The 27,605-nt window shown below is 39.7% G+C and overlaps 3 pseudogenes; all 3 read left to right on the top strand.

Moving 5' to 3' along the window:
• The first annotated feature begins 201 nt into the window (after positions 1-201).
• On the top strand, positions 202-1,487 carry LOC104440283 (annotated as a pseudogene).
• A 17,553-nt stretch (positions 1,488-19,040) lies between these two features.
• On the top strand, positions 19,041-22,165 carry LOC104440365 (annotated as a pseudogene).
• Positions 22,166-24,701: 2,536 nt separating this feature from the next.
• LOC104440372 lies at positions 24,702-26,963 on the top strand (annotated as a pseudogene).
• The last annotated feature ends 642 nt before the right edge of the window (positions 26,964-27,605 follow it).

Genomic DNA, 27,605 nt, shown 5'->3' with positions numbered 1-27,605 from the left:
GTGGTGGTGGGTCTTTCAGTTGCTCCCCCAGGATTTGCTCACCGGTTGTCGGCTTACAGGGTTCCCTGGGTTACCAAAATATATATATATATATATGCTCCAACTTGAGGGAGAGTGTTAGAAGTAAGAATGGTAAATGGGCCTTTACCACTTTTAGGGTTTATTTTGATGTATATATATTAAACTTTATTGAATAATACGATGTACGTTTTCCTCACACATATGATAGATTTGAGTAAGCTTGGTGGTGAGAACAGAAGCAAAACAATGGCAATACTTCACCATGCTTGTGAGAAATGGGGTTGCTTCAAGGTAACGATTTGTGATTCATCATCATCATCAAGGAACTTCAATCTTTTTTTATCAACCCAATTCACTCTCTTATCTTAAGAAATGATTACGATGATGATGCTTTTCTTGCATATTAAGAACCATGGGGTTGACCTTGAACTGATGGAGAAAGTGAAGCGTTTTGTCAACACCCACTATGAGGAGAATTTGAAGGCAAGTTTCTATGTGTCAGAAACTGCCAAATGCTTGGAACATGCCAATAGTACTACACCCGATCTAGACTGGGAATGGCCCTTCTTCATCTGGCACTGCCCGAAGTCAAACATCGAGGACTTCCTGAACCTCTCGAACGATTTTGGTGCGTGAGAAAATTAGTCCCAATCGCAAGTTTACAGCTCCTGATCATTTGAGAACTTTCATTATCCAACCTTGCTATAGTGACTAAGTAATCAGTAAAGAGAATAGCCCGGTATACTGAACTGATTTAAAAGGTGATTTGGCAGATTAACCGCTTAGAATTCGTAATATCGCATTGGAGACCAATTTAGTCCACCTACCTTAGTATCTATAATGTTTACCCGGTGACTGACTAATCCTCTGTGCAATATTCCTTTTGGGCGGTAATGGATGAGTACATCACTCAGGTGATAAAGTTAGCAGAGAAGCTCTCAAAGCTCATTTGTGAGAACCTTGGCCTAGACAAGGACCACATAAAGAGAGCATTCTTAGAGAGAAATGGGCCTTCCCTGGGGATGAAGGTGGCGAAATACCCGGAATGCCCCTACACTGAGAGACTGTGGTAACACGCCGATGCAAGTGGGATCATAGTGATGCTTCAGGATGACCGAGTCTCGGGCCTTGAGTTCATCCATGAGGGGCAATGGGTGCCAATCCTACAATCCAACTACGCTAGCATATGCGGCAACACCGAGGACCAACTTAAGGTGGTGAGCAGCGGGCAGTACAAGAGCATTTTGCACCACACCATGGCTAAGAAGAATGGGAGCCGGCTCTCTGTGGCCACATTGTACAATCCCGCGGATGATGCCATCATCTCGCCAGCAACAAAGCTCCTGTACCCAGAGAAGTACGCCTTCGGGGACTACTTCCATGCAACCGCAAAGTTTCAAGGGAAAGAGCTAAGGCTTGAATCAATGAGGAAACTCATGGGCAATGGATGCAGTGGGGCTACCTAAGATAGGAGCCGAGTTTTGTGGCTGTGACTAGTAAATAAGAGATGGTACTGAAGTCTCCTTGAGTAATTTCATAAGACTACTAGTTAGCTTGTGACGTCACTTGAGTATTCCTATTGGGGACTTGACAGTTGATCCTTGTAGAACTTACTGGAAAGTGAATGCCAATGATCTCAAAATCTTTTAGCCTCTTATTATCTATTAGAAATACCTAAAACCGACACAATATACGTACAACATAAATGACCCTTTTAATCAATAACACCAAAGTTGCCTTCTCTTCCTTCAAAATTTTCTCACCTACTAACTAGCAAAGTAGTAGGGAAAATTATCCAAAAAGTCATAAACATGTTACTCTTTTATCATTCAATTGTGAACCTTTCATTTATGTTAAACGAGTTTTAACCATTTTCAAGTATTGTCAATTAAGCTCATGTAGTCAATTTTAACTAGAAATCACTGATGTAGATGCTTATGATGTCTCATTGGACAACCCATGCTGTGTTAACAATATTTTTATAATTTTTTAAAAGATTGAATTTCTTTTTATTATTATTTTTTATTTTCTTCTTTCTTTTCCTTTTTATTTTCTCCAAGTCTCGATGAGGGCTTCACAGCAAGGGTTGGCCATGCGACCCGCTGGGCTTGGAAAAAATGAAAAAGAAAGAAAGAAGAAGAAGAAGAAGAAATAAATAAAAAAAATGCGAAAATATTATAATAATAATAATTGACCATTGGATGTGCCATGTAAGATGGCCGAGGTTTATATTAGTGATTTTTAGCTAAAATTAGCTAGATGGACTCAACTAGCAAACTATGAAAATATTAAGAACTCAATTAGTAAAATTAAAATGTTTATGACTAAATTGAAAAAAGTGTAATACATTTAGGATTTTTAGAAATATTTTTCTCAAAATAGTATTATTTCTTTCTGTTCGAAAGCAAAATAATGCTATGTTGAATGATATCTTATATAGTAGTTGAAGCAAACGTGTGATTTGATAGATATAACTAATTATTGTCATGAGCTAAATAGTACTCTGTTGAATGAATTAATGTCCTTGCATATTATCCAACTACTGGTCGAAATGTTAAGCATCATTTCACTTGTGCCAAAGGAAAGTTAAATTATTTACCAAGAAAAAAGAAAAGTGAAATTAGATCTAAACTATTCTACTAAATCATCAAATTTTTATAGAAGTGTCAAAAGAACAAAAGAACCATCCCATTAATTTTGCAGTCACAGTTGCAGCTTTTGTTGTCCTATACCATGGTTTTTTTTTTTTTTTTTTTTTTGACAATTGTCCTGTACCATGTTCACCGATAACAAAATCTCAAGCATATATTTATGTAATATATTTACTCCCACTAAAGTTTTGTTACTGAAAACTATTAAAAGATCTAACTACATGGATGTTGGAAAGCAAACAATATTGAATTGGCACCCATGTGGCTTAAATAAAATAAAAATAATGAGTTTAAGGTAAAATGAATAACAGTAGGCATAATTTGGGGTTTTTGATATCCATGATGAGGTTAAAATACATCAGCATGAAAAGGTAATTATTATCCTACATATCTGAACTTGTGATGTCAAACATCAACCGAAGTTCATATTACTCAAAGAGCTGCAAGTTCAATTCCTGCCAACTCAAATTTCAACTTTTATTCCTTGCTGAAGTTGAGTTCTTACTATTATGCTCAGCTGCTGCCATGAACTTCAAGTCATTATGTGTTGCCTAATTTTATCTCGAGACTCTGTCAATTGTATTGCGGTACATGTGAGATCAATTAACACAACCATCTAACGAAGAACTGGCATTGATTTTCCTGTTTTGCCGATGCTATATGGTTCCGTTTGATTCATGGACTTAGGCAAAGTGCTATCGGTCTCACTTGAATGGGTCGGTGGCCCCGATGCTCGTTTGACGAAAGGCCTGGCACTTGAAACCTGTTGGAGAAATTCCTCTTGAAGTGTTTTGAAGTTGACAAAGCATTTCCATCAGTCTAGTCTGAAGGCTTGCAGACTCTACTATTTAAAGTCTGAAGACCTCCGGACAGCCAGACTCAAGACTCAAAGTCTATCCCCATTGACAGTTTCTAATCCGTTGAAGAAAGACTATCCAGAACTGGATGTTTCATTAAGGATGAGGCCTTATCGACTGGAGAAGATCTCTTGGCTGGATATAACAAAACGGAATTCTTTATTTGATCATAATTGATTTGAAGATTAAGGATCCAATGATTGGCGAAGTATACTTGGAAGTTTCTACTTATGGAAATTGAGATCCTGATTGTATGGACGAACAGGATTGATGGGCTATCGACATGTTCCTTTAATAACTCGAATGATCTTCCTAATTGATTCCGTCCAATGGGTAGATTGGAGGAATTCTTTTGGTAAGTGCCAACGGGTATGATGGCATGAAGGAGTATATAAGGAAGACGTTATAGTTGTTCGAGAGTGTGCACGATAGAAGAATTCTAAAGTCTGAAGCTCCTTGTTTCTAGTCAATTCATTTGTTGAGCAAAATCGTGTAAACTAAAGAGAGTCTATATTCGTGAGAAACCTTGAGGAAGTGTGGTAGAACATTTACACTGTAGAATCAAGGAAAAGCTGTGCTGTAACTTCTCTTTTGTTCATAGTGAAATCCAGCCGGTGAGCTGTCAGTGCGGAAGAATGGACGTAGGCTTGGAATAAGCCGAACCACTATAAATCTTGTGTTCATTTCTCTCTTCCTTATCCTTTACTTTACTTTGATCGTATTTTTCTTTCTATCGATTGCCTAGAATTGCTTCCATATCTCGAGAATTTGTTTGCGCACCTATTCACCCCCCTCTAGGTGATTATACTAGCTATATCAATTGGTATCAGAGCCTGCGTACTCACTTTTGTTGAAGTATTTTACTTCAGAGTTAAAGATCCATGGCTAGTATGTTGGCTCCAGGGCTGGTAGAAGGGCAAAGCAATACCAGACCACCTTACTTTGATGGAAAGGTTTACAACATATGGAAGAACAAGATGAAAGCATTCCTAAGATCAAAGGATCCTCCGAATGGGACGTTGTAGAAAAGGAATTATTCCTAAAGCTGCATCTCTCTCGAAAGAGGAAAAGATGCCGTTGAGTCTAGCGAAATGACTCGGGGAAGAGAAAATCAAGAGACAAGCTCTTGATGCAAAAGCAATTTATTCTTTATATTGTGCTTTATCCCCTACTGAATATAACAGAATATCTTCTTATGTTACAGCTAAAGAAGTCTGGGATAGATTACATATTACCTATGAAGGAACCAATCGAGTGAAAGAGACTAGAATCAACATTCTCCTCGATCAATATGAAGCCTTCAAAATGAAATCAGGAGAATCTATAACTGATATGTTTAGTCGTTTTACGATATTGTGAACGGTCTTGAAAATCAAGGTCAACCAATTTCGATCCCATGAAAGTAAACAAGCTACCGCGTGGACTCTCCAAGGATTGGAATCACATAAAGACCTCAATCGAGAGACCCAAAGAATCATGCCTCTATCTCGTTGATGAGTTGGTTGGGACTCTTCGAGTCTTATGAAGTGGAAACGAATCAATGAAGACGAAGACCCTAAAGGTAAGAAATCCATTGCATTAAAATCTAATGATGATTCTGATGTTACGTTTCAAGACGATATGGATGATGAGGAACTTGCTCTTATGATAAGAAGATTGAAAGCTGAACAGAAAATGAAGAAGATTCAATCCAAAGAAACAAAGCTTTCAAAAGCAACAGACTAAGTCTATTGAGGATGATGAATCAAACAAAGATGTAGTCTGCTTTGAATGTAAGAAAAGGGACACATCGTACCCAACCGTCCTCTTCGAGGAAGAAGAAAGGAAAAACTGAAAAGTACCGAAAAGCTCTTAAAGCTGAAACATGGAGTGATACGAGTGTGAAGAAAGTGATGATGATTATGCCAATATATGTCTGATGACACGATCGGATTCAGATTCAAATTCGAGACAGTTCGACTCGAAAAGCAAATTTGAGGTAAGTAACTTCAAAATCCCTATTAAGGTTTCAAAGTATATTGATGAATTGTGTTTCAGTCTTAAGACTTTTCTTAAAAGAATTTCCGAACTCAAGAAAGAAAATTCTGCTCTAAAACAACAGGAAAATATTTTAAAAGAAAAAGTGAAAAGTTTAGACAAGAATGTTTCTTCTCTTAAAGAAAGTGAAGATAATTTGTTAAAAGAAAATGCATTCTTGAAAAGAGATATCTCAAATATTTCCAAAAGATTTTCTATAGGATCGAGAAACTAGAAAAAATTCTTTCTGTTCAAAGACCTTATTTTAATAAATCTGGTTTGGGAATGACTGATGAAACCATTCCTTTAATTGATTTTCCTAAAGTGAAAGAAAGAATCAAACAAAGACCCACAAGAGATGCTTACAAAAATCATTTTAAAAGAATCTTTGTAAAACCAGTAGGTCACAATGCTCTCAGATGCTCAAAGTGCAATAGTGCAGATCATTTTGAAAAAGAATGTCCTATGATTTGGAAACCTGTTAAAAAGGTATGGGCAAAAACCGCATATCATACTAACACCAATGGACCCAAGAAAATATGGGTACCAAAGAAGGCTTGAGTTTCTTTTTTAAATGCAGGTCACTATCAAGAAAAAGGTAAAATGGTATCTGGATAGTGGATGCTCAAGACACATGACAGGAGACTCAAATTACTTCATAAAGCTTAATCGAGTAAATGGTGGAAAAGTTTCTTTTGGAGGAAACAGCAAAGGAAAAATTGTGGGATTTGGATCTGTAAAGATTGGAAATCTCAATCAGCAATATTTCCTTAGTGGAAGGGCTCAATTACAATTTGCTCAGTATTAGTCAGCTATGTGATACTGGTTTCAAAATCAACTTTCAAGAGGGAATATGTTCTGGAATTAGTAAAGATTCTACTCAGTCATTCATGGGTCGAAGACATGGAAATATCTACATTTTGGATGTGAAACCAAATGAATCACAATGTCTAATCTCAATCCAAGACAAAGCAAACTTATGGCACAGAAAGCTTGGGCACGTCAATATGAAGCAAATAGCCAAAATCTCAGCAAAGAAGCTTGTTCGTGGTCTACCAAATTTATCGTATCAAAAGTCTGATCTATGTACACCATGTATATTGGGAAAACAGGTAAGAAATTCATTTAAGCCAATAAATCAAGTTTCCACTAACCGTGTACTGCAACTTCTGCATATGGATCTTTTTGGACCAACTAGAACGCAAAGCATTGGAGGTAAGAAATACTACTGGTAATTGTGGATGATTACTCACGATTTACTTGGGTATATTTCTTGGTAAGTAAGTCTGAAACCTTCTCTTATTTTGAAAAATTTGCTAAGAAAGTTCAAAATGAAAAAGGGTATGTTATCTCGAGTATAAGAACAGATCATGGAGGTGAGTTTGAAAATCATGATTTTACAAAATTCTGTGATGAATCTGGTTTTCAGCATGTATTCTCCTCTCCATATACTCCAAAGCAAAATGGAGTTGTGGAAAGAAAGAATAGATCTCTTCAAGAAATGGCTAGAACTCTTTTTTAATTGAAAGTAACATCTCTTCACGTTTTTGGGCTGAAGCAGTTTCTACAACATGTTACATTATAAATAGAGTCTTTCAAAGGCCAATTCGGAAAAAAAACCCTATGAACTATTCAAAGAAAAGAAGCCTATTGTTTCATATTTTCATGTATTTGGATGCAAATGTTTTATACTGAAAATGCAAATGATCGAGTTGGTAAGTTTGAAGAAAGTCGATGAAGGCATCTTCCTTGGATATTCAACCACAAGCAAAGCGTACGAGTCTACAACAAGAAGACTCAAACAAAGTGGAAGAATCAATGAATGTTAAATTCCAAGATTCTATGCAAAATGAATCCATTCGAGACTCATCTTGAAGAATCTGAACTCCGCTTCGAGACTCTACAAAGTCTAAAATAGCTCGAGACTTTGAAGGACCAAAGAACAAGTGATCGTTGAAGATTCAAGTGAAGGAAGTGACCATCAATCTGAAAAATTAACCAACAACTTGAAACATAAGTCCAGTCATCCCAAAGATCTTATTATTGGCGACATCAATGAAGGAATTCGCACAAGATCCAAGAGGCGCGAAGAGTCTAGTGCTGTGGCTCTTATTTCTGAAATAAAACCCAAAAGCATAGAAGAAGCTTTATCTGATGAAAGCTAGATTGAAGCTATGCAAGAAGAACTCGGGTAATTCAAGATTAATGATGTTCAGGAATTGACTCCTAAACCGAAAGGTAAATCTGTTATTGGAGCTAAATGGGTTTTCGAACAAGATGAACGAAAGGAAAAGTCATAAGAAACAAGGCAAGACTCGTGGCCAAGGGATACACTCAAGAAGAAGGGATAGACTATGACGAAACTTATGCACCAGTAGCAAGGTTAAAAGCAATTCGATTATTACTTGCTTTTGCTTGTTATAAGAATTTCAGGTTATTCCAAATGGATGTCAAAAGTGCCTTCCTAAATGGATTCATCCAAGAGGAAGTCTATGTAGAACAACCTCCCTGGGTTTGAAGACCCAAGGAAACCAGACTCGGTATTCGAGACTCAAAAGGCTTTATACGGCTTGAAACAAGCTCCTCGAGCTTGGTACGATTTGACGAGTAAGTTTTTAATTGAAAATGGATTTGTTAAAGGTAAAGTAGACACTACTCTTTTCATTAAAAGAGAAAGCAAGAGTTTTCCACTTGTTCAAATATATGTCGATGATATTATTTTTGGATCCTCTAATGAAAGTCTGTGCAAGAAATTCTCTAAGACTATGCAGGATAAATTTGAAATGAGCATGATGAGTGAGTTAACCTTCTTCCTTGGACTTCAAGTGAAACAACTGAAGGAAGGAACTTTTATTCATCAAGAAAAATATACTAATGATATTGTGAAGAAGTTTGGACTGGACAATTGCAAAAACGCTGATATACCAATGTCAAGCTCCTTGAAGATAGATAAAGATGAAGGAGGAAAGAAAGTCGACCAAAAGTTATACAGGAGTATCATCGGTTCACTTCTTTATCTTATTGCTTCTAGACCTGATATTTTTTTTTAGTGTTTGCATTTGTGCCAGATTTCAAGCAGACCCTAAAGAATCACATTTAAATGCTGCAAAGCGTATTATCAAATATATTGCATCAACTTCAAGCTTCGATCTCTGGTATCCTAAAAGGGGAGACTTTACTCTTCTTGGGTACTCAGACGCAGACTTAGCCGGATGCAGAGTTGATAGAAAGAGCACCTCAGGTACCTGTCAACTACTTGGAAGCAAGACAAAGACTGTCTTGGTTTTCAAGAAAGCAAAAAAAGAGCTCTTTCTACAAAGAGCGAAATATGTAGCTCTTGGAAGTTGTTGTTCACAAATTTTGTGGATAAAACAACAGCTAAGAGACTTTGGAATTGAAGATTCATGCACGGAGATTAAATGTGACAACACCAGCGCAATCAATCTCACCAAAAATCCAATTATTCACTCAAGAGCAAAGCATATAGAAATTCGACATCACTTCATTAGAGATCATGTTCAAAATGGAGAAATTTCGATTCAGTTTGTTGACTCAAAGAATCAACTGGCGGATATATTTACAAAGCCTTTAGAGAAAAAATCAATTTGAAATTATCCGTTCAAGACTCAACATTTTGAAGTTTGAAGAAGTTAAAGTCTAGAGACTCTCAGACTCAGACTATAAGGCTTTGACTGCAAGACTTTGTCTGTAAGTTATTCTCTCTCTAATCTCATTTTGAAAAAGTACGTTCATCAACCATGTTGATTATTGTTATCTCAATCGCTATCTTTAATTGACGAAATTATTGCATCGTTTCTTTTATAAAAAGAAGTTATTTTGATGTGATCATTTTTCGAAAAAGGCTGTTATTTTTTAAAGGCATCTTTTCACTTTCCATTACGACGGTTGGTATCCTCTCTTTACGACGGTCTTATATACGGTCGTTTTCTCCTCGCTTAACTCCAAAAACCCTAAAAAGCACCAATCCTCCATTCCTGTTTTCTTCTCTTGTTTAATCTTCGAAAAAAAGTTGTCATCTTTCTTGGGAAAGTCAAGCAAGGAATCTTTCAAAGACTAAGAAAGATGTCGTCTTCAAGAAAGTCTTCAAGAATCGCAAACAGGGGACCGCGGCGAATGAGTGAGGAGCCTACGCACTTCGATCTCACTGAAGAAGAAATGTCTCCAAATCGAGCAGAGCCCACAACATTCTCGTAGCGTCATTCTCCTCCATCTAGTCCTCAAGATATTGATCTTCATCAAAATGAAGAAATCATTGAAGATGCGAGACCCGTAAGAGTTCAAAGGCCCTCTTTATTTATAAGTTGTATCGTGCTTTAAAAGGGACCGGTACTCCATTGAACTATGTGGATGATTTTCTTAAGGACAAAGGATATGGAAATGAATACATCTTTTTTGCGAAAAATGGAAAGTTTGGGAATTGCTCATAAGGGTGTGGCAGAAGAATCCCTTGCGAATATCCCAAGTGACCCTCGTGATTGGGGAGTTAATCCAGTGGATGGAAATGATGATGACAAATTATACAGCAAATTTCAGCCAAGAATGGGAGTTGCGGCGGAAAATCGAGGAAAAAGGGGAGAGTTGTTTAGATCGAAGGAACAGATGAATCTATACTCAAAATTGTTGAAGCGTGGGGTGATAAACCCTAGGAGTGTGGATTTTGACTTTCTGGATGCTGTAAATGTGAACTTGAGGGAAAAATTCGGTCATCTTCAACTTGAGAAATTCTGCTCTGACTCCACAAAGGCCTATCCTCAACTAACTGCATATTTCTATTCAAATCTTAGTTTCTTGGATGCGAATAGATTCTCCTTCAGTGTCAAAGATCAAGACTTTGTTGTGGATATGGATATGCTAGCAGATGTGTTAGGAGTTGAGAGAGGAAAGTATCAACGGATGAAAGTTTCTATTGCTCGTACTACTGGAACTTGTTAAGGACAGGAGTACTGAGGGAAAGATTTCCTATTCAAGGATGAGTGCATTTAACATCTTGCTGCACAAAATTGTAATTAATTGCCTCAAACCGAAATCAACTTCCAAGACTGATGTCTCGAGTTCAGAGGCAAAGGTAATGTATGCTATCATCACAGGGAAAAGGTTTTCACTTCCTCACACTGTTATGTTCCACATGTATAGAGCTGTGATAAAGGACAGAGGACAACTTCCTTATCCAGTCTTGTGACGAGTTATTCCGGACATCCGAACATTCAGCCTCCGCAAATTCTTTGTGCTCGATCGTGTGATCATATGGTGGTAGGACTGAAAATGGTGACCAAGATGCGTCCGAAGGAACTAAGCAAGGCATTGGAGAAATTTAAGGAGAAGACTCCACCAAATCTCATCAATTCTCTTAGAAAAGGAAAGGGAAGGAGCCCATGGATGCTCTATCTAAGAGAAGAAGAGCTCTCCTTGTTGATGATGAAGATGATGAGGAAAACATCACTATTTCTGCTTTGAAGAATCTCAGTCGATCTATTTCAGAGAAAGAGTCAGAACATCAGACAGAAGAAAGAGCAGAGAAAGAAGCAGAGGAAAAGAAACGGAGGAAAGAGAAGAAGAAGAAGAAGAAAGAGATGCTGAGCAAGAGAGAGTTGAAAAGAAGAAGAAGAGAAAAGAGATCAAGAAGAATGAGAAAATCAGGAGCACTCTCCACCTCGAAGGCATGGACACGGGGAGACCAAGAGAAAGAGGAATGACCTCAAATCCTGCAACCAGTGAGGGAGTCAGTCGATCCCCAGCAGATCCAGAGGAAGTTTTTGCCTCTCAGTTTCCTGAGGAAGGTCATGAGGTTTCTTCGCCAAATCTGCGTGATTATGCTAATCTACCATCGTCTGCATTTACTCCATCAGATCGTGCTAATGCCAGTACGCAGACCGAAAATTCAGCAGACTTTCGCAGAGTGATGGACATTCTCTTGGAGATGCAAGGTCAGATATATGCATTGGGATATGAAGTTCAGAACTTGAAGAATGCAGGACAAGTCTCTTCGGGATCATTAAATGATCAAAACTTGGTAAGTGCCAACGGGTATGATGGCATGAAGGAGTATATAAGGAAGACGTTCTAGTTGTTCGAGAGTGTGCACGATAGAAGAATTCTAAAGTCTGAAGCTCCTTGTTCCTAGTCAATTCATTTGTTGAGCAAAATCGTGTAAACTAAAGAGAGTATATATTCGTGAGAAACCTTGAGGAAGTGTGGTAGAACATCTACACTGTAGAATCAAGGAAAAGATGTGCTGTAACTTCTCTTTTGTTCATAGTGAAATCCAGCCGGTGAGCTGTTAGTGCGGAAGAGTGGACGTAGGCTTGAAATAAGCCGAACCACTATAAATCTTGTGTTCATTTCTCTCTTCCTTATCCTTTACTTTACTTTGATCGTATTTTTCTTTCTATCAATTGCCTAGAATTGCTTCCATATCTCGAGAATTTGTTTACGCACATATTCACCCCTTTCTAGGTGATTATACTAGCTATATCAAAACCAACTTCCAAATCCATATGATAACTTACTCCAATCTTTGTAATTTTTTTGACAATTTTCTAAACTTTTCCAAATCAGTTTTTGTTACCATCTTTCATTTTTCTTCACGTTGTCGCCTCCACTCGTAAAGAAAAAAAAAACAAAAATGTAGTTGAAGCTTCTTCCTTTAGTTTTCTTTTTTGGTTTTAGTGTTAAATTGGTGTCTTGGCCAGTTTTTGTGCATTTCAATTGTGTTAGGGAAATCCCTTATGATGTTTTGAAGATGACAAAATAAATCAAAGGCTACTAACATGTTTGATGGTTAAGTAATAGACCATGCAGATAATAGAACATGTAAAGGATATTATCAAAGTCCGAAGACCGCGACTCGAGACTCAAAGTCGAAAGATCGCGGACTCGAGACTCAAAGTCTGAGACCGTCGACTCAAGACTCAAAGTCTCAAGACTGCCGACTCAAGACTCAAAGTCTGGAAGACGACTCTATGCTGAAGCCGAACCGGGTACAGACTCGAGATTGTAAAGTCTAAAGACCCAGTTGTAAAGTCTCAAGACTCATATCGTAAAGTCTCAAGACTCGTACTTTACATCCGCATTCGATGAATCGTAACTCAAGCCCAATCATACAACGGCTAGTGATCTGGTTTGGATTCCACATCAAGATTGATTTGATTGATTCAATCTATTTGATTGACGATTGGATCTTGAAGACAAGAACTTTCTATACGAAGAAGCTTTACTTATGGAAACCAAGATTTCGTTTGTATGGGCGATCGGAATCAATTTGGGATTTTACCTTTGTCACTCAACGGCTACCAAATCTTCTAGATACAGAGCTGTCCAATGGGTATATTGGAAGACGATTCTCTGGGATGCTGTCCAACGGTAGTTTGGAAGTGGAGGAGTATTTAAGGAGATCATGGACCGATGAGCAAGTAAGAGACAGAGCGTAGAATTTATAATTCCAAAGTCTAAGCGACTTTAGATCATATACTTGTCTCTTGAGAGCTTAAACGTTTGTAATCGTGAGAGAAATACCAAGAGAGTGACTTAGTGAGATAGTGTGATCTACTAAGTGTTTGCACTCGGAGTTGTAATCTCTTGTTGATTGCATAGTGGAATCCAGCCAAGAAGGCTGTTATCGGTGGGAGAGTGGACGTAGGCTTGGATTAAGCCGAACCACTATAAATCTCGTGTTTTTATTCTCTTCCCTAACTCCTTTATTTTGTTCATACTAGCTATTTCAAATTGATCCACCACTCCAAGTGATATTAAAGGAGGCACTCCCAGACATCGGCCTACTGCACTCAGGATTTTACTTCTGGAGCACTTCCAATAAAATTTGAACCCAAGACCACAAAGATGAAGATTTCACTGACATATTATTTGAAAACTGAATCAAGTTTTGTATGCCAACATTGTGGAAATGTGTTATTTGTTTTCACCACCACAGGTGGATAAAATTAATGCGTGATCATTGAATTTGTCCGTGGAGCCTAAGATTGCAATTGTCCATGGAGCCTAAGATTGCGGAGTTGTGGTTTGTAACCTTTAAGTTGAATTCCAACCGCTTAGGAGAGTTTACGTCTTACAATAGAGTTATATAAGCCGTGTTGAATTATTTGTACAAGGGATACAAGATCATCAGTACGAATTATGTGTCTTTTAATTTGTCGACTTAATTTTCTAGTTCCTGCATTTTAACTTTCCGGTTCTTGCATTTGCCTTCTTCTAGAGTAATTAGTTATGGTTCTTGGTCACACGTGCCACTTTCTATCCGAATTGCCACAGAACACGATTCGATAGAAAATCAAATATTATCTTTTGGTGAAAGGAATTTCATTGGGAGGATGGATTGATCACATGGGCTTAGTCTCCTCGTCGCCTAGAGAATAATGACGCTGGCATAATTTTTTGGCATTAATCTAATGCAGCCGAAGTAATGTAGTCAGACGAACAACGACACATGATATTCTTTGTCCTTTCGAAAAGAGTGATCAAATCACCAACCATCTTTTGAAAGGGAAAAGCTGCAATCAAGCCTTTGTCATTCTTTAGCTCGCTTTCATACCTAATTAAACTTGATTTTGCTAGAAACTTACATCTCTGGGTGATACCATCGTCATCATTAGATGACGGCTGATATGCCTTTTTTCCCATTAAAGGAACAAATTCTCTTCCCTTTTTTTATGAAAACCATTGAATTTTCTCCCATGTCGGGTCCACTCTTGCCATCATTGGTGGCTTCGTTTATTCTATGGTGTCGCTACCATTTTGCGCGTGTTTTGAAGTGCACACGGGAGATAGGACAAAACACTTCAGCTTCAGCATCTAGGGGCCTTTAAAAAGTCATCTATGGTTGCCACATTGACTTCAAAATCGAGAGTATCTTTCCCAGCCCTCTGTACCTGCTTCGATATTAGCCGATATAAGCCAATAGGCAAACCTCTCGACTTTGGACTTTGAACTTTGGACTTTGGACTTTGAACTTTGAACTGATCGCTTGCTTTATCAAGAAGCTTTCCCTAATCCTCAGAAGTGCACCCCAAATGGTGGTCTCTCCCCTGATAAAAGAGAGATATCAACCATAGGGCGAAAGAGGGCACGACATCCCCACATGCAGCGATCGCAAGGCCGGACGATGAAGCTACCCTGCCGGGGTTTCGATTTCACCCCACAAACAAAAATGAAATATCATCAAATTACCAGACGATCCATTCATTTAATAATGTAATTAATGAGTTCTCGCACAAAATGTTTCTTTCCTTTCATCTGATATTTTTAAAGATATTAGTGCTAAGATATATGAGAAATTAATTTTTTCTCCCTCTTGTCAAAACTGATACTAAGTAAATTAAAGGCCCTCCGCCTTGTCCCCATACTCTGTCACCACCACAAGGTAACGCTGCACCTAGAGGCTGGCCACTAGGAGGAGTAAATTGATCATCAAATTTCCTAATTGTGCCATTGATGATGACATTTTTTGACTTTCTCTATCGGAAAAAAGCAGGGTTGAACATTCCGTGCCCTCCGAACACGCAACGTAGATTGGATTTGAAATTTCCCTCTCTCACGTTTTACGAGGAAGCATGACCTAATGTTGACCTCCACCTTTATATTGTGAGCAACTCTGAATATAATATTTCATTAGACTAAATTAAAGGAGGAGATGTCGATGATGGATTCGTGATTCAAGGAGGAGATGAACCTACAACGTAGATTGGATTGAAGTTTTCCGTCTTCATCTTTTTCCCGAGAAAGCATAGCCTAATGTTGGTTTCCAACTTCAAATTGCGAGCAAAGATGACATCATGTAATGTTTTATTAGGCTAACTTAAAGGAGGAGATGTCGATGATGGACTCACGATTCAAGGAGGAGATGAACCCACGGCATAGATTGGATTGAACTCTCAATTTTTCAATTGACAAGAAGTAAAAAAGTTTAAAACTGAATTGGTAATGTTGAAAGCAAAAATACAATATATTTAGGATTTTTTGGACAATTTTCCAAGGATGAGCACACTTAATTAGAGTTTTTACGCTCCATTTGGAAGTCCAAATGGGAAAAGAGAAGGGAAATCGACATAGTGAAGGGACATATGTTAATGTCATTGGCGGGATACTAATAACATGACCTCAAGAAATATTTGAATGGGGAAATATATCTAGGAATCGGCTTAAGAGGATGACTTTGCAAATGAAAACCCACGAAATCGGGGAGATGAGTCCGGAGTTCTACTTCCCTAGACTAGGTTAATTTACGCCCTCTTTCAGGAAAAAGGGGCAGGAAAATACAGAGCAATCCAAGCCTGAAGAACCCGAAAAGGGCCAAAGAAAATGCCCGACGCATTTTCATGCATCGACGAAGATGCATGAATGTGGATTCCTCGTATAATGTGGCAAGGATGATAGTGACACGACCCAAGGCTATCCACATATAATGCGGCAAGGATGATCGTGACACGACCCAAGGCTATCATGCGCCGCCCGCCAAGGTCACTATCATAATTGAAAAGCTTTCTCGATTTTGGTTTTTTTTTTTTTTTTCTCAGACAGAAGAGATATACAATTTAGTCTCAAGCACCATCGGTAAAATTTAAGGTCAGAGGCAAGGAAAAGCCCTAAATTAACTAGATTTGGGCAATCAGACACACTCTATCACGGAAATTTCATGGATAGGAAGCTTTTCTCTAACAAAGCGCGGAAATCAACCCTTTAAAGTTGGAGAGATACGATCTGATGGATCTCGTATAAAACATGGACACAGAGTTACTTGATTAGGATTATTCCATAGAGTCGTCGTGGGGCTGGAACATATAGTTGTCATTTGTCAAAGCGGGAAAGATATGCGGAAGCCGAATATTCAGGAGCTTTGGGATTTAATTGAAGTACTGGATTGAAGTATAATGGAGAATTCCAAGAAAAGAGAAAGTGGAACGAGGAGTAGTTTGCATCAAAATTGAAGACGAAGACGAAGACGAAGACGAAGATGAAGTTGAATGAAAATGAAATCTTGTCAAGTCTCTATACCATTCCAAAAGAAGCAATGACTAATGGTAATGGTTCGCGAAACCTATCGTCAATCAGAGGATGATGTGTCAAGATGTTACAAAGGCGAGGGAAGAGTACCAAAATAGTCATAAACATTTTTGTATTGATACCAATTCAGTCCATCCGACTAATTTAAGCTCCGGTAGTCTTACGTGGCGCCACGTAGACAAATTTTATGATTATTTATAATTTTTTTCAGATTTTTCAAATTTTTTTCTTTTTTTCTTTTTTCTTCCTTTTTTTTTGTCTTTTTTTTTTTATCTTTTCTCCTACCCTTGGCCGGCGAGGTCGTCGGCCGACCGGCCAACCATCGCCAGCCACCGGGGCGGCTGGTCAGGCGAGGGCCCGCACCCTCATCGGCCACTGGCAAGGGCCAAAACCCTCGCCCATTGGCCGATGAGGGCCTCGGCACCCTTGCCCAGATCCAAGCGAGGGCCCTCGTGGGGGGGCAGAGTCTTCGAGCAGCGAGTGACGGAGAGAGATGCTGCGAGGAGAAGCGCTGAGCACGTACATGCCCTTGCTCGAATCTGGCGAGGCCACCGTGCCCTCGCCGCCACAAGCAGGGCTGCCGCACCTCGCCTATGGTCGACAAGGGTGCCAAGGCCCTCGCCTGGATCTCGGGTGGGGCCGACGCCCTCCTGTGGCCGGCAAGGACGCTGGGCCCTCGCCGACCAAGGGTAAGGAGAAAATAAAAATAAATAAAAAAGGAAAAGAGAAAAAAAGGAAAAATTTAAAAAAAATTAATTTAAAAATCTGAAAAAAAAAAATTATAAAAATCATAAAAATTTCATGTGGCACCACGTAAGACCGCCGACAGCCATATTAGCAATTTCCGGCTTAAATTAGCCATATGGATTGAATTGGTACCAATGTGAAAATGTTTATAACTAAATTACCAAATTGAAAAGTTTAGAACTGAATGATACCAATACAAAATGTTTATGACTATTTTGGTACTTTTCCTCAAAGGCAAAGATAAAGTGGTTGTCAAAATGTGGAGTGTGAAGCATTCGAGATATAATAGGCAACCATCCAAACTTTTGAGAGGTAATCATCCGTGCCTTTCAAATTTTTAAAATAACAAAAATGGGAGTATGTGTTTATACCAAAAAATAGCCAAATCTTTATAATCGACATGATCCTGATCCGAGCAAATATAACTTGGCATCAAATGTGGTGTGCTATCGACAATTAGCCAATTACGGGAAAAGCGATATCTCCCATATATCTCCCATATACCAAGACGACAAAGCCATATTTCCATATTCCAAAAATAATTTCTGGAGAAAAAATTGAGAAAGCGATATTTCCGTGTACCGTGTACCAATGGTAATCTCCGGAGAAAAGATGAGAAAGCGATATTTCCGTGTACACACCAATAATAATCTCCATGTGTGTGAGCAAACTCTCACTTGTATTATCCATCTAGAGATGTAGTGATTTTGGAGAAAAGATGAGAAAGCAATATTTTCGTGTACATACCAATAATAATCTCCATGTGCGTGAGCAAACTCCCACTTGTATTATCCATCTAGAGATGCAGTGATAACCTTTTAATCCAATACAACAACGAGAGCGGAAGTAACGTAGCCATATAAACAACTGACATATGATATAGTCTTTATCCCTTCCGATAAGAGGATCAAATCACCTACCATGTTTTGAAGGGGAAAAAAATGCGAACAAGCCTTCATTATTCTTCAACACGCTACTATAGCTAATCAAATTTGAGTTTGCTAGGAACTCAAACATATGTGTGTAATACCTATGAGGTTATTATTAGACACTAGAAAGACCATTGTCATTTTATCATTAGGTGACCTATGACATGCTTTCCTTTTTAATTAACCAACCAAATTCTCTTCCCATATTGTGAAGACCCTCGAATGTTTCTCCCACGTCGGTTCCCCTCTTGCTATTATTGCTGGCTACGAGTGGCCTATGCTCTAGATTGATCATATTGATAGGATTCACTAGGAAAATAGAAAAACGCAAATGAGCATCGATCTTTTGGCAACGAGTTCGAAAGACATTTTGCTGACTCCATGCCGACCTCACATCCTGTTTCTCTGTCCCTCCTTTACATCCTTGCATGCATGTCGACTTTCCACGATACCCAATTTTTCTTCTTTACGTGCATTTAGATGCAAACAATGCCGCTCATGTGCACTTGGATGAAACGAGACCTGTAGGGGTTTCATTTGATTCCAAACCGCAAAATCATACTTTTAACATGTCTGTGTTCCCACGAGTCCAGTTCCACGATACCAGCCCTCTCTTCTGAATTTTTGCTGTATATAACTCCATCTACAGCCATCCCTCAGGCTTCCCTGCACCTATCACTTCATTCTTCTCTTGGCCACTCTAACCACACCGACTCTAATTCCTTCTTCTCAATTCCATTATCCAACTCTCTCTCTCTCTCTCTCTCTCTCTCTCTCTCTCTCTCATGGAGAATCCAAACAACCAGATCGTCCATGCATCCATTGATGTCCCCCCAGAAGATGGCTCCGAATGCTTCAATGACGACCGTCGTCCCAAACGCACAGGTGACTTTATTTTTGTCTTCATTTCTTTCCTGAAAAGAGTGAAGTGAAAATTACCACGACTTGTTATGAAGGACTTGGGCCAGCTACCACAAAGAATCACCTGTCTTCAAGATCAATGGCATCATATCAATACCGCCAACAAACCAGGGAATAAAGCAACAAAAGTATGAGATATTCTTCACAGGAAAAAAAGGACTATTTCTATAAAACAGAGTCAGTGAAAAAAGAAATTTATCTCGCCAGTAGCCTAGCCCCGCAAGCATTTCACGTCAACCCGTGTTGTGATCTCAGGAGAGTAGCTGAAATTACGACCTTTTTTAAAAAAAAAAAATGCTTAGAGATACTTTCCACGGTACCCTCCTAATTATACATCTCCAAGTATGTTGTCTGGCAGTATATTCTATTAATAGTAAATTTGAAGATGTGTGGTGAGGATGGTACACTTTTCTTGCTTTAGCTAAAGCAGCAATTCTCTTCTCTTTTCCATTTTAACGGAGTAAATTAAAATGGAAAGCTAGAATGTTTAGTGACATGTTACATTGGGTGCATCATGTGATGATTGACAAATGCGACACATGTTCAATGGGCCCAACTTGTCTAGCTAGCAAACTTTAAGTTGAGCGTCCTCTTCCTCCCGCCCCGACCAAGAAATTATCCCCTCGCAAGCTCTCTCTCTCTCTCTTCTGTCGCCCTAGTCTCTCTCTTCCGCCAAGCCTTCGGAGGACCGACGAACCACCGCGCCGCCCCTCTGGTCCGGCGTCGCCTGCGCTCACGGCCGGGTCGCGTCCCTCTTCCTCGCTGGCAAGAACCTCTTCGGCTGCATCCCCTTTGAGCTCGGCCTCCTCGGCTGGCTCAGACGCCTCAACCTCACCGGCAGTGACTTCTCCGAGCCCATTTCCTCCCGCCTCTTCAATGTGACCTCATTCGTCTCTCTTCATCGATCGGCTGAAGGCTCGGTGGGGAAAGAAGGGGTGATCACAGTCCTTCTTGTTTGTCACGCTGGCACACAAGATGCACTGAATATTTTCTTGGCTTGTGTGTGAATAAATGCAGAGACGGTATGGACAGCGAGCGCTCTCATAATCACAGCACTGATCGGATCTGGAGGCCCGTCCCTGGCTTGGGCCATCGCGCAGCTTGGCTGGATTGCTGGCCCCACCATCGTGCTCCTATTTGCCTTTGTCACTTACTACACCTCCACCCTCCTCACCACCTGTTATCGCTCCGGCGACCCCACCACCAGCAACCGTAACTACGCCTACATGGGTGCTGTCCGTGACAATCTTGGTATGTCACATTTGTATCTGTGTTCATGTTCATATTCACATACTAATGTCCGAGTCAAGTCCAATCATGTTGTGTTGGGTGTTAAAATCTTATCTTTGATTAAATTCTCCAGGTAGCCTCAAAATCAAGCTTTTTGAGCTGGTTCTATACGTGAACCTCTTTGGGGTTGCCATTGGTTATACCATTGCATCTTCCACCAGCATGATGTGAGTATTTATGCAGTGAGAATTCTAGTGATTGCTATTTCGATGGTGTCAAAAGTTACGTGAGTTTGATTTTATTGGCTTCCATGGTCATTGCAGGGCTATCAAGAGGTCTAATTGCTTCCACGAGAAAGGTGAGAAGGACCCGTGTCACATCAACAGCAATCCTTACATGATTGCGTTTGGCTTCGTCGAAATCATTTTCTCCCAGATCCCCGATTTCGATCAGGTGTGGTGGCTGTCGATCGTCGCCGCCTTCATGTCCTTTACCTACACCATCATTGAACTTGGCCTTAGTATTGCCAAACTTGTAGGCGCGTGAAATTTTTTCTTGCTAAACTGCTCTATTTACGTTTCTAAGCTTTCTCCATTGGTGATAAAACCTAGTCGAATTATGAAGTTCTGATTTAGTGTTCTCTTCTGGTTTGTTTTATCTTCAGAGACAGGGAAAATTAAGGGAAGTCTCACTGGAATCAACATCGGGGCCTCGACCTCAACGCAGAATATATGGAGGAACTTCCAGGCTCTTGGTGACATCGTCTTTGCCTTTTCGTACTTCCTTCTCTTCTTAGAAGTTCAGGTGAACAGAGCTCTCTCAAATACATGACACAAGAAAGTACTAGTTATGGTTAATAGTTCTGATGAATTGAAATCATTGATATGATGAGTTTATATTTGTTTTAGGACACCATCCGGTCCTCTCCATCTGAATCAAAGACGATGAAGAAGGCGAGTCTTATCAGCATAGCAGCCACAACCCTTTTCTACATGATCCGTGGGTGCATGGGCTACGCAGCCTTTGGCGATGTGGCACCCAAAAACCTCCTCACTGGGTTCGGCTTCTACAACCCATACTGGGTGGTCGACATTGCAAACGCCGCAACCGTGATTCACCTCGTCTGCGCGTACCAATTCAACTGCCAACCCCTATTCGCCTATGTCGAGAAGACCTTGCTTGAGAAATTTCCCAACAGCCAGTTCATCATGAGGGAGATCGAAATCCCCATCCCCGGGTGCAGCCCTTACCAGCTCAAACTCTTCCAGTTGGTCTGGAGGACGGTCTTCGTGATCGGGACCACCTTCATCTCCATGCTCCTCCCATTCTTCAACGACATTGTTGGGCTGCTCGGAGCGCTAGGTTTTTGGCCCTCACGGTCTTTTTCCCAGTCGAGATGTATATTAAGCAGAAGAAAATACCCAAGTGGAGCACCAAGTGGGTGTTCCTCCAGATTGTAAGTGTGGTTTGCCTTATCATCACCATTGCTGCAGCCGCTGGTTCTGTCGCCGATGTATTTCTCGACCTCAAGTCCTTCAAGCCATTCAGTACCGACTACTAAACATCGTGCTACTGATAGGCATGTCGCAAGTAAGGAAAGGACCGAGTGAAGGCGCAAGAGATTATTTTTCGTGTTCATGTTCGCAGAAAGTTTATTGTGTTTGTGGAATTTGCTGTGTGATAAGTTTTAGGGTCATGTTTCAGTTTCACTGTATAATCTATGTAGGGACAGGAAGGGCTATGTTAGGTCATGTTGATCTTGGGGGCTATACACAAGCAGATTTCATTTATTAAAAAAAAAAAGTATATGATGACCGTTGAATCATGGCAAGGACAAAACCGACAGAGTTTTATTCCTATCTTTACCACCAAAATGTCGAAAGCCTCTCTGAGAAAGGCATTCGTTCGATTTAATTTCTCATGATCTTGATAGTGTGAATTCGACGGAGCACAAACTTAGTCTAGTTAGATCTTGAAAGCAAAGAAACTTGTTTTTTTTTTTTTTTTTGGGTCCATCCTGCCCCAAATCACCATTAATTCATGAACTTACGTATGGAATCGGTGATTATCCCAGAGTCGTTATGCAGTTTCTGGTCATGCATAAAATCTCATTTGCTTTTAGCAAAAATCAAAACCAACATAACAAGACTTGAACTCCTCTCTTATTTGAGGCTATCCCAAGGTTGAAGACACAAAGACTAGGGCATTGGAAAAAGTAAAAGAAAATGGCCCCGTTCACTCTAGTGTTCAAAAAGCTGCTCGGTGTTGAATAATTTTGTTTTAAACAATTTTTGTGTCGAGGGCGGCCTCGCGTTGGGCAGCGAGGGCGAGCCCCACCAACTCGACACAAGGCCAGCTCGGCACGAGAGTAGCTCCAGGCCGCCCAAGCCACGAGGGTGGCCTCGCGCTGGGCTGGCGAGGCTCGCCCTCGACCTCGCTTGCCATTGCCTTTGGCCGGTCGCCAAGATCCGACGACCGGCTAGAGGAAGAAGGAAGAGAAGGGAAAAATTAAATTAAAAATTAAAATTAAAAAAATTAAAATATTATTAAAGCTGTCCACGTCAACGCTGATCAAGCCACATCAGTTAGCTGACATCTAGTCAACAAAATCTTACCAAAATTAGTCAGAAATAACTAAATTGGCACAACATAAAAATGTTTAGGATTTAATTGGCACCAAAACAAGATTTAGGACTAAACCCCGGCAGAGGAGCTCCAACGTCTGGCCTTGCGTTAGCGGCATAGCCCTATAGTTAATATCTCTCTTTTACGCTCTCAGGTTCATTTCCTAAATCTGATCAATGGATCAGAACGCTTCCGGTAGAGGCCGCCCTTCCAAGAACGATCTGAAAAGGATTGCGGGGTGGCGATTACGTCTTCTTTTTCATGGTTCTGTCTACCTTCTCTTTTTTTTCCGGTGACTGATGCGAAGAACCCTACTCAGAATTCAAATTGGAGTTTTGGGTTTTTAAGTTTTACCCTTTTTTAACCAAGTTGCAAATTTTGGACAAAATTGCCTTCGAACCGGTGGAAATTTGGTAGGCCGACGCGTTTGAACCTCTGAGCGCCTTATTTAGAAAATGGCTCTATTTCAAGTGTTCATTTAAAATTTTCCCCCAACATAATATAGTAGCATTAAAATAAGAACTTAAAGTGGGACTGTTTTCTCAAAAAAAAAAAAAAAGACTCGTGCTTTTTAAATACATTGTATGGAAAGTTATAATTACTTTACAAAATATTATCAAGTCTTAAAATATTTTAATTGGTACAATCAAGTCATACACCCACGTTGGAAAAGAGTAACTTAAAGATTCCTATCTTGCCAGCGCGAAACCATAAGCCATTTCCAATAATGCTCGTCGAAAGAGTTTGATTAAAGTTCTAACGAGAGGTTTAGCACTTGATTTCACCAATTGAAAAGTTAATTGCAATTCACATGTAAAGTTTATGTATTTTTTAACCTACGATATGAAATAAAAAATTTGCCTGTTGTTCACTATCTTTAATTACATTCAGATCCATGAGTCTAACCTATAGATACATTTTTTGGGGAAAAAAAACTTGCGAATAATGCAGACCAACTATTTCTAATGCAAGATTCTCTCTCTTTACTTCCCCGACAATTTAAGTTTTGACAAAATTGGATTCTTAATATGGTGTCGGGGTGCACATTAGAGGTTCAAATCTTACATAATTCTACTACTTTCCTATCTGCTCTTAGGTTGATGATTTACATAAGGTCTAGTTTGATTGATTTTACCCATAGTGGTCATTATGCCAGACTCAACAACCCTACTAAATGTTGCATTTCAATTATTATCTCGTCTCCAAGCTCAACTGATTTGTAGGACAGAAAGTGGGAGGAAGATGAAGAACAAACATTTTGAAATAATACTTTGGAACTCCTGGTTTGCTGCAAATCTGACTCCTTATGTGAAAACTTGATAAATCTGTCAGAAAGAGGGGAAAAAGAAGCTTAGTCTTTGACTTTGATTGAAATTAAACATTCCAAAGGACACCGTTGCAAGACATAGAAGACGCTGAATCCCATGCTACTGAGACACTGATGAAAGAAGTTGGGCTCGGAAAGGAACAGCAATTCTTCAACCCAGGTTATGCTTAATTTGCAACTGAACTTATTTATATATATTTATCTAATAATGACATTGACCTCACAAATGTAAGCAAATAAAATCACTTAAGTTTCCCATTGCGAACCCTATAACCATCTCAATAAACTTGTCAGAGAGAGTTCGGAGCTGAAGAAGGAGGAAGGCAATAGCACGGAGATTACAATGAAAGATTTGAGTGAGTTTAATGGTGAGAACGGGAGCAAAATAATGGCACTACTTCACCATGCTTGTGAGAAATGGGGCTGCTTCAAGGTAACATTTTGTGATTCGTTATCATCATCAAGAAAGTTCAATCTTTTTTATCAACCGAATTCACTCTCTTATCTTAAGAAATTATATGTGGATGATGATGCTTTTCTTGCAGATTAAGAACCATGGGGTTGACCCTGAACTGAGGGAGAAAGTGAAGCATTTGTCAACGCCCACTGTGAAGAGAACTTTAAGGTAAGTTTCTCTGAGTCAGAGACTGCCAATGGTACATCTGATCTAGACTGGGATGCCCCTTTTTCATCTGGCCCTCCCGAAGTTAAACATTGAAGACTTCCTGAACCTCTGGAGCGATCTTCGGTGCGTGAAAATTAGTCCCGATCACAAGTTTAAAGCTTTACAAGACTGCTTTGGGCCTCCATGTCCTTTGAGTAAGTTGTGGTGTTCCGTAAAAAATTTTGGACCACTGTTACTCAAAGCTAGCATTAGTATTAGCAAAGCGTAAAACTCAAGGCAGACCGTCCTTCCTTTGTCTTTACTACATTCTTGGAAGGCTCCTTATAAGGAATAATGATTTTTTTTTTCTTTTCCCTTTTTTATCCTCCGAAGCTTACTGAAATTTCGCTTTCACACCTTAGTTTTGCATTATTTATCGTCTCTTACCTTTAGATCTAGGATTTGTCGAGGTAGCTTCGAGGAGCCAAAGGGACTCTGAAGTGGGATCACTTAAGGTCGCATGACACCAGCATCACCTTGCCTGGGATCACACAATCTTGGTGGCCCATTGCCTAGGGCATGCAATGTTAGCGTCCCTTGTGTGATGCTTGCCTCTTGTCTATATCTAGGTTGCTTGGAATTTTGCAACCTCTGCACTCACTTGGGGTTGCGCGACTCTAGCATCTTTGATGTCTATAAAGTTGTTTTTTCATGCACTTTCAGTTACAGTATTATTTCTTTTACCAAGTACTATTTGCTTGAAGTCCTATGATTTACCAAAAGGGTTTTCTAAAATGCTCTCCGAAACGCACCATCCCATTTTACTATACCAATTTAGTTTTGCAAATAAGCTTTGAGTGTAATGCAAATGTTGAGAGTTAAAGCTATTTGGGAAATGCAAATTGTGTTTGTTAAAACTCTTTGTAAATGGACTTTTGAGTTGAATGTGTGTTTTGCAATGGGCTTTACGTGTGTGTGTATATATATATATATACCGAACCCTTTGTCGGTCCAGTGGAGGGTTGTCTCCTTTTTTTCAATAAAAGAAAATTTAACCGGGGACAAAATTGGAAATTTGAAGTATCGTGAGAATATTTTTGGAAGGAAAAAAATAAGTTTTGGCATTTGACTAAATATTGAAAGCCCAATGCTAGTCCATACTAGCATTGGGTGTCAGTTTTTCCAAGTCTAGCATTTGACTGAAAGCTCATTCAAAATAATTGTCAAATCTGTTTGAAGATTTCTCCAAGAGATTTTTGGAAGCCAAAACCCCTTGGGAATGCTAAATGAAACGCACTCTTAAAAGGATGGATTAAGCTCTTAGAATTCATTGCATGGCTTTGTAGACCAATTTAGTCCACTGGTCTTACATATGATGGGGTGACTGACTAATACTTTGCGATATCCTTTAGGGAGACGATGGATGACAGGATGAGTACATCGCTCAGGTTATACAGCTAGCAGAAGAGCTCATTTGCGAAAACCTTGGCCTAGAAATGGACCACCTAAAGAAGGCATTCTCAGGGAAGGATGGCCGTTGTGTGGGAGGACAAAGGTGGCTCAATACTCAGATTGCCCGTTCCCCAAGAGAGTGGAGGGGCTCAGGGAACACACTAATGCGTGTGGGATCATAGTGATGCTTCAGGATGACCAAGTCTCCGGCCTTGAATTCCTCCTTGATGTGCAATGGGTGCCGATCTGGCCGTCCGACGATGTCATGTATGCGTCAACAGTGGGGACCAACTCAAGGAGCTGAGTAACGGGTGGTACAAGAGCATCTTGCACCGTGTCATGGTGGAGAAGAATGGGAGCCGGCTCTCCATGCCCCCGTTCTACACTCCCGATGCCGTCATGTTGCCAGCACCAAAGCTCCTGTACCCAGAGAAGTACACCTTCAGGGACTACTTGAAGCTTTATGCAGCCACGAAGTTTCAAGGAAAAGAGCCAAGGCTTGAATCAACGAGGAAACTGACGAGCAATGGATGCAGTGGGATTGCATAGGATAGAAGCCGAGCTTTGTGATTGGGACTCCTAAATAAGAGATGGCACAAAAATCTCCTCTTTCTTTCAAAGCTGGACTTTTAAATGAAATTTGGATACTGTAATTTCCATCCCACGTTATATGTAAGAGGCCTTCTCGAGTAACCCATATTACTAATTGGTCATTTTGTGAGGTGATTTGAGTATTTCTACTGGAGGCTTGATGCTTGATCCTTGTGAAACGGATCTGGAAGTATATACAGAGATCTTTAGCCTCCTATTATCCTTCAGAAACACCAGAACCCGGCACAATATATGCTCTACATAAACGGCCTTTTTAATCATCACCACCTAAGTTACCTTCCTCTTCTTTCAAAACTTCTCATCGCGAGTTCCTTGTCGAGAATTGATCTTTGTCATGTAACTTGCTTTTAAAACCTCCAGCAAGCAAAATGACACTATGTTGAATGATATTTTATGTATCATTTGAAGCAAAACGCGTGATTTGACTAGTCATAATTGTCATGAGCTATATAGTACTATGTCGAATGAGTTATTATTGTCTTTGCATATTGTCCTTGCATAGAATCCAACTACTAGTCAAATTGTTTTAACATCATTTCACTTGTCCCAACGAAAAGTTATATTAGATCTACATTATCT

This window comes from Eucalyptus grandis, chromosome 3 (assembly GCF_016545825.1).
Source record: "Eucalyptus grandis isolate ANBG69807.140 chromosome 3, ASM1654582v1, whole genome shotgun sequence".
Lineage (NCBI taxonomy): Eukaryota > Viridiplantae > Streptophyta > Magnoliopsida > Myrtales > Myrtaceae > Eucalyptus > Eucalyptus grandis.
The sequence above is the reverse complement of the archived record's forward strand: the minus strand, read 5'-3'. Positions and strand labels throughout refer to the sequence as shown.